Source organism: Vicia villosa, linkage group LG1 (genome assembly GCF_029867415.1).
Source record: "Vicia villosa cultivar HV-30 ecotype Madison, WI linkage group LG1, Vvil1.0, whole genome shotgun sequence".
Lineage (NCBI taxonomy): Eukaryota > Viridiplantae > Streptophyta > Magnoliopsida > Fabales > Fabaceae > Vicia > Vicia villosa.
Genome location: NC_081180.1, coordinates 68449458 through 68458801, shown reverse-complemented (window position 1 = coordinate 68458801; position 9344 = coordinate 68449458).

Genomic DNA, 9344 nt, shown 5'->3' with positions numbered 1-9344 from the left:
TATGTTGGGATTATAAACTGCTGTTAAACCTAAGCGTGGGAATTATATTTAAGACCAGAAGGGAAATACATCGCCTACGAGTCTTATTATAATTCCACTCAGAGTGGGTTAAATATCCGGAAATGTCTGATACGAAGCTTGACTTTGTTGAGGGCAGGACTTGGTATTTGGCTGATCTCTCTGGGAACCTACCTCTAAAACTCGAACCTCATGGATAAAATGAGTCGTTCTAAAATACAAAGAGACAAAAAGTCTCGGCGGCTACGAACGACCCCATGAGACCTTCTAGAACATACCAATGGAAAGGGTAGGCACCCTAAGCCGTTACGTCGAACCTATGAACCTAGGGCTTATGTGCATATATGCTTATTATGTGGTTGCAATTTATACTGCGAATGTCTTGCGTTTTGATTTTGCAGGTATTCCTACGCGTTCCCTGGCCTGCAGGGACCCTATTTCCAAAACCATGTCCTTCCCACGAAGGACACCTCCATTTATGCACGTTGATTGGCCTCACGATGGCCATAAGACTTAGTGACTGTCATGAACAGTCACCCCGCGCCTGCATCTACGCACTCCCTAACCTGTAGGGAGTTTCCTTTTATATCTTTGTACTCTTACAACTACGTGTCCTTCCCACAAAGGACATCTTCGTTTACATACGTCGATTGGCCTCTCGATGGCCATGCGATCTAGTGACTATCTTGAACGGTCACCTCGTGCCTACATCTACGCATCCCTTAGCCTGTAGAGATTCTAATTCTAAAATCGCATCCTTCGTACGAAGGACATCTTCGTTAGCATACGTCGATTGGCCTCTCGATGGCCATGAGATCTAATGACTGTCTCGAACGGTCACCCCGTGCTTACATCTACGCAGTCCCTAGCCTGTAGGGACTCTATTTCTAAAATCGCATCCTTCATACGAAGGACATCTTCGTTAGCATACGTCGATTGGCCTCTCGATGGCCATGAGATCCAGTGACTGTCTTGAACGGTCACCCCATGCTTACTCCTACGTACTCCCTAGCCTATAGGGATTCTTTTTTTTCGTCCATATGTCTTTACAACGACGTGTCCTTCCTCTGAAGGACGTCCTCCTTAACGCACATCGATTGGCCTCTCGATGGCCATGAAATCTAGTGACTGTCTTGAACGATCACCCTGTGCTTGCCCTCGCGCCCCCCTAACTTGTAGGGTTTTGGATTCCCATTTATACATCTTTCATCCCTAGCTTGTAGGAATCTCTCTTCATCCAATATCGTTCTTAGATAGGTTGTGTTCCGCCTAGAGAACCTTCCCACAAGGGACAACTCCGTAAGTACACATCGAACGACCTCTCGATGGCCATGAGACTTGGTGACTGTCTTGAATGTTCATCAGCTTCTACTTTCCGCGTACTCCCTAATCTTAGGGATTTCTATTGGCGTGTCCTAACATCTATCTTGCAAGGATTTCACGAGGGTCTAATGTCGCTTCTAAGGCCATCCCTAGGATTATACGTCACACGTCTGCATTGCATACACGGAGTTATAATACAAGGAGTCTCTCGCATACGCATGCATTTTCATTTTCATGCATTCATCTACATTGGCATTTGCATTTCTACCTTCGCCCGCATCTACACTTACCGTGCTAGCCGATTTCCCGAAACCCGCAAAGAAGACAATCAAAGGATCGTAAACTATGGAGAAAGGAGGATTAATTAATGGGAATGAGCTTGGTCTCACAAAAGGAAAAAAAGGTTGCCTTTCACCATGCCGGCCGCATGTCCATGCCTTTCCGTAACGGGTTTGTAAATACAATAAAGGTTGTCATCGAGCAAGGATTTAATTCAACAAAGAAGTTCCCTCATAGATACACTCAAGATGTATCTAGTCATAAAGGGGTTCATCTTAGAACATATCAAACTTACAAGGACGCTCTACGATAACCTGGGGGCAAGGGTTTGTCCAACTGGGGCAAAATCCTGAACAAAGATGCATAACTACGATGGAGGGAAGGCGATCTGTGTTAACTCCACACCAAGGGGCAAAAGGGTCATAGGCATTCTCTCTATCAATCTACAAACTCTGGGGGTTACGAACGGTGTGATACTATCCTAAAAAAAAGCAAAAGAGGTTCAGTCAAAGGAAACTCATGAAGTTCCGATACGACGAAAACCCACCGACAATTTATTCCCGACAGGTTTGACGTGCCCAAGGAAAATTCGAGGTTGCCCTTACTTCTACAAGTCTAAAGAGCTAAGGAGTAAAACAAGATCAATGGATCTACAAATGAGATTGTCCCTAGGATCAATAGGTGTTTATCATGTCAGAATTTCAACCCCTATGATCGCTAAGGGTTTCTCAGGATAAAAGTTGTACCTTCGGATTAACAATTCTAATGGGATGATCATACAGGTTTTGAAGTCAATTCATTCGCTCACCACTACGACTTTCCACTCGCACACTTCTATTCTATTCTATTTCAAATTTAGGGTTATTAGCAAAGTTAAGGGAGAATGACGAATACAAATAACTAAGTCCAGCTAAACATATGCTTTCAAGGTAAGACCGAACCGACGATGTACAGGCATTGTTTCAATTCCCAAACAGTGGAGATATAAGGATGTTAATCCCTCATCACCCCCTCGAGCCAGGAGTTGGAGTTTGTTTCTACTTTTTCAAATAAACCTTGATTTCAACCAGGGGCAGGGTAGATTTCGATTAATTCAATGGTGTACTTTGGTTGTCAAGAGAATCAGTCAATACAAGCAAAGATTCAAGCATAAGGATCAAGCTGTCATACCCCAAAATTTACCCGATTTAATTTGCATCTGTCAATTTATTAAGGGCGTTAAAAATTAGGAGCCATAGGGTTTAGTATACCTATTATTAAACTCGCTCTCCTATAAGATTCCCGTATAAATTGATTAATACGAATAAAGGTGTGAATAGCAAATATTTGAGATCCAATTTGGTTCAGACCCATTGGTATTATCATTTCTCTTCTTTTTAGATATTATTACTAACCATAAAAAAAATGATTAGTATTATTAATTCTAACTAAAATTAGTATTAGGATTATTGGTATATTAATATTGATTTAATTAACTTAATTATTATTAGGATTTTATATTAACATTATTTTAAATATCATTATTAATTAAGATTATTAGCTATTAAGAGATTAGTTAACTAACAAAATTGATTAATTGGGATTTTTGTTTATGTTAATTTCATTATTTAAAACCTTGTTTTTTAGTTAAAATCAGGATTTATGTAATTTGATAATTGATTGATTAAGTTAATTAAGAAGTTTCGGTCCTTTGCTTTGCTGCTGTATTGTCGTTTTGGGCCAAATGGATATTGGGGCATTGGGCCACACGCGGGTCAACGGGCCGGGTCAAGTGACCCGAGTCCTGTTCACTTCCTTATCCAATCTTCAGCGCCGCAGCCAACCTCACAAACCCTAGATCTCCCTCTTCATGCCCAGGCCCATGGATTGAACGCGTAACAAAATCAAGACCTTCACTCAATCAAAATCGTATCTCAATCAATAACAGAAATTTAATCAAAACTTAACAAAATCAAACAAATTTTAATTAAAGATTCGAATCAATTACAAACAGATTGAAAATCAAATCATAAACCTAATACAATCTAAACTAACCTAATTTAATCTAACCTAAAAACCCTAACTATATAAAAAGAAAAAGAAGAAGTTGGAAAGGAGGTCGGATTTTTCTGGAGAAAGAAGCCTATTGCGCCGCTTGGATCTTCATCACCTGCAAAAAGAAAAGAGATTAGCGAGGGGGAGCATACACGTTCCAGAATACAAGACAAAAGGTAACCACAGTTGAAAACTTAGCTTTAGGTCTTGTTTACGGACGTTAATCCACATGCATGTGCTTTGATTTTCTGAAATTTGGTGTTTATGTTTATTATCTAGGTTAGGGTTCATGAGGTTTAGGGTTTGGATTGATAGGGTTCATTGTCCATGTGTGGTTCTGGGTTTGTGTGGATGAATGTGGGGTCGGGAGAAGATGAAGATCGCAATGATCTTCATCTGGGTTCACGTTTATGGGTTTGGCTCGAAGGGTTTTCTGGGTTAGGGATGATGTTTTCGATGAATGTTCATCAGAAAACTGGGTCTGATGGTGTTTTCTGGGGATTCAAGGTGGCCGGGAGGAGAGATGAAGGGTGGTGGGTGGTGGTTAGAGGTGTTTTCTGGGGAGTGATTGAGAGAGATACGAGAGAAGTAGAGAGAGCGAAAGAAGAAGAGAGAGAAAAAGAAAAAGAAAAAGAAGGGGAATCGGAGAAAACGCCCTTTTATAGGCATTAGTGAGCTTCGCCGGATGATGACAAGTGGCCCTCCCATGGCCACTTGTCTGCAACACTGGACGTGATTCAGTGTGCCATCCCTACCATGCACCCTCTAAGCAACACATGCAGGCCCTTTGATCTGCTTAGATCTAGATCCAACGCTCCAAACCTGAGCACACACCATAGTGCCATGAACACGCCCTCATTCAAACCAGCGGACCAAACCTTTAGTGGGCCTAACCTAATCACTATTGACACCCCCTTAATTGCTACCCTTAAATAAAATACACCCCCTGCACTAAAAAAAATAATAAAACTTAATTAATTAGATTTGTAAAATTTTAATTGTTAATTGTTTGTTTTCTTTTGGCAATTTAATCTAATTTTCTCCTCAAACCGACTAAATCTATTAGTCGCATTAGACGAGAAATAATCTTTATCATTTAATTTATTTATTAATAATATAATCGAATCTAATTTGTTTGATAATAATAATTTAACTAATTCTGTTAATTCTCTCCTCGACCCGACTAAATCTATTAGTCGCATTAGACGAGAGATAAAAAAATACATAAAATTAAAATACATTTTAATTTGCTGCCCGCAACGATCAATCTATCGATCTGAGTAACCAGCAATGCCCCATAATCTGTTTGTAACACCCCAAATCTACCCGGTAATTATAATAAAAATCAGAGTATAAATTGCAAACAACATTCATTTGAGGTATCACATATTCGTCATTCAAAAACAATTATGGCTTAATTGCCTTCATATAGATACATAGCACGTAACTTAAAACGGACAATTAAATCATTATTAAAAAATCACTTTGTTTCAAATTAAATAGTTAACTCGCAGCGGAATCAACAAACTTCATAAATATTCAATTCAAGTCGTAGCATCATTGCACGATAACTTTAAGTTACAATTTAAACCAAAACCATATAAAAATTCAGCAAAAGAAATAATAATTAAAACAATCGTTTTATCCCCCGAGTGCTACGTATCAGAGCAAGACACCAACTCGACTAACAACAACTAAAGACTTCATAAAATCACTTCAAAACTTCCACCGCTATCTTGAGTACCTGTCCGTTTCCCACGGTAAGGGAAACATCATTCAGAAGGGGTGAGATATCAAAAGATACAAACAAAAGTATGATAATTAATATATTAGATCAGATCATACAATTATCACCACCTTCAAACAACAGTTATAATAGCAACTAGCAACAATTTATAACAACAATTATAACAACCATCAACAACAACTATTATCACAATAATTACAATAATTATTACGCAACTCAAACCAACACAACTTATATCAACATCAACTCATATCAACATTAACTTCACAACGACTCAAAATGCGACACAACTATGACCATGCATGTGGTACCCAGGGCTTCAGCCCCCATCGCTAATTGCCAGTTAAACCGAGGCATCAAGGCATAAGCCTTCGTCGCTAATTTGCCAATACAGGCCGTCGCCAAAAATGCATATGTATATGAATGCAACAAACACACACAACAAACAACATCATCGTCACAAAAGGCATAAGCCTATATCGTCGCTATACCAATAATTAGAGGTATACATCGTCACTGAAACATCATGCAACTTCGCATAAAACAACAATAATATACACATCGCTCAGAAATCACAAAGAAATAACAACACAACATACTCATCATAATTCACAAAACAAGTCGATCACAATCACCTATTAGCATATACGAACTACCTCTATAATTTTCAATTAATTCCGGATAACTAAATACACCCTAATCCCACATACAATCATCATATTCCCGGTTATATAATTCGAACCCCACCCTTACCTTGGTAAATATGGACTCTTTCACCATAGCTCTAAGCTTTTCTCAAAAAGAAATCCTTTCTAGCATCAATTGGAGACACATCTAAAAACCAGTTCAGGAATCAACTTATCAGACGAACTTAAAACCCTCAAAATCAAAATCGCTCCGGTCAGAACTTACCTCTATGAGTCAGGAACGTTGTGTCCAAGTACCATAACGATCCAACGGTTGGATTGAGAGATATGCCCGATTTGCCAAGGTGACTCTATGCTGAAACTTGCTGCGAAAATTAAGGCTTCCTCCATAATTTTCTTCTTCTCTCAAGTGCTCCTCCCTTCTTTCTCTTCTCTTTTCTATTTTTCCTTTCTCCCCAAAAATAAGTTATGAGCCTCCAACTCTAAAACCCTAATTTTCTCCTCTTACTATCTCTTTTCTCTTAATGGGCTTAACTCATAATCCATCTATTACGTTTCTACTACTAAGGCCCAATTAACTATATCTCTCATACAACTTAATTAACCCAAAAACACAAACACACATACAATTAAATATTTCAAATAATTATTATATCACATAGTAACTAAATAAATAAATAGTATAATTACTAATATAATTAATAAAAAAAATTAATAAAATCAGGATGTTACAACTCTCCCCCACTTAGAATATTTTCGTCCTCGAAAATCTATACGACATCACCATACTTAACACATCCTTCACATCCAATCCTTCGATCAAACGACAATCCGATCACGGTTTAAATCTAGTACTTATATCACCAATCTTCTAATACGATTGCAACATAATCCTTACTAACTTGCCAACCATTTTAGCAATATCTTGAAACAATATCTTACAACGTAGCAATAGCTAGCACTTGCTTACATCTGGTTATACAATCTCACTTCATCATCCTCAACAACCTATTCAACACCAAACTCATACGCAGTTCTTATTTCCATAGTCAGGTGTCCTTCGCTACCAAAGCACCAACAACTTACAACCGAATCATAACCGAGGAGTACAGTTTCTCCCTCACTTAGTTCCAAACCAACTCCTGCAACAAGCAATCAAAAACAACAAGTACCGACAGTGTTGTACACACTTGTCGCATACTAAGGGATAAACAACAATTATACAACTCTGGCCGGACGGACCGACCTGCTCTGATACCACTAATGTAACACCCCAAATCTACCCGGTAATTATAATAAAAATCAGAGTATAAATTGCAAACAACATTCATTTGAGGTATCACATATTCGTCATTCAAAAACAATTATGGCTTAATTGCCTTCATATAGATACATAGCACGTAACTTAAAACGGACAATTAAATCATTATTAAAAAATCACTTTGTTTCAAATTAAATAGTTAACTCGCAGCGGAATCAACAAACTTCATAAATATTCAATTCAAGTCGTAGCATCATTGCACGATAACTTTAAGTTACAATTTAAACCAAAACCATATAAAAATTCAGCAAAAGAAATAATAATTAAAACAATCGTTTTATCCCCCGAGTGCTACGTATCAGAGCAAGACACCAACTCGACTAACAACAACTAAAGACTTCATAAAATCACTTCAAAACTTCCACCGCTATCTTGAGTACCTGTCCGTTTCCCACGGTAAGGGAAACATCATTCAGAAGGGGTGAGATATCAAAAGATACAAACAAAAGTATGATAATTAATATATTAGATCAGATCATACAATTATCACCACCTTCAAACAACAGTTATAATAGCAACTAGCAACAATTTATAACAACAATTATAACAACCATCAACAACAACTATTATCACAATAATTACAATAATTATTACGCAACTCAAACCAACACAACTTATATCAACATCAACTCATATCAACATTAACTTCACAACGACTCAAAATGCGACACAACTATGACCATGCATGTGGTACCCAGGGCTTCAGCCCCCATCGCTAATTGCCAGTTAAACCGAGGCATCAAGGCATAAGCCTTCGTCGCTAATTTGCCAATACAGGCCGTCGCCAAAAATGCATATGTATATGAATGCAACAAACACACACAACAAACAACATCATCGTCACAAAAGGCATAAGCCTATATCGTCGCTATACCAATAATTAGAGGTATACATCGTCACTGAAACATCATGCAACTTCGCATAAAACAACAATAATATACACATCGCTCAGAAATCACAAAGAAATAACAACACAACATACTCATCATAATTCACAAAACAAGTCGATCACAATCACCTATTAGCATATACGAACTACCTCTATAATTTTCAATTAATTCCGGATAACTAAATACACCCTAATCCCACATACAATCATCATATTCCCGGTTATATAATTCGAACCCCACCCTTACCTTGGTAAATATGGACTCTTTCACCATAGCTCTAAGCTTTTCTCAAAAAGAAATCCTTTCTAGCATCAATTGGAGACACATCTAAAAACCAGTTCAGGAATCAACTTATCAGACGAACTTAAAACCCTCAAAATCAAAATCGCTCCGGTCAGAACTTACCTCTATGAGTCAGGAACGTTGTGTCCAAGTACCATAACGATCCAACGGTTGGATTGAGAGATATGCCCGATTTGCCAAGGTGACTCTATGCTGAAACTTGCTGCGAAAATTAAGGCTTCCTCCATAATTTTCTTCTTCTCTCAAGTGCTCCTCCCTTCTTTCTCTTCTCTTTTCTATTTTTCCTTTCTCCCCAAAAATAAGTTATGAGCCTCCAACTCTAAAACCCTAATTTTCTCCTCTTACTATCTCTTTTCTCTTAATGGGCTTAACTCATAATCCATCTATTACGTTTCTACTACTAAGGCCCAATTAACTATATCTCTCATACAACTTAATTAACCCAAAAACACAAACACACATACAATTAAATATTTCAAATAATTATTATATCACATAGTAACTAAATAAATAAATAGTATAATTACTAATATAATTAATAAAAAAAATTAATAAAATCAGGATGTTACAACTCTCCCCCACTTAGAATATTTTCGTCCTCGAAAATCTATACGACATCACCATACTTAACACATCCTTCACATCCAATCCTTCGATCAAACGACAATCCGATCACGGTTTAAATCTAGTACTTATATCACCAATCTTCTAATACGATTGCAACATAATCCTTACTAACTTGCCAACCATTTTAGCAATATCTTGAAACAATATCTTACAAC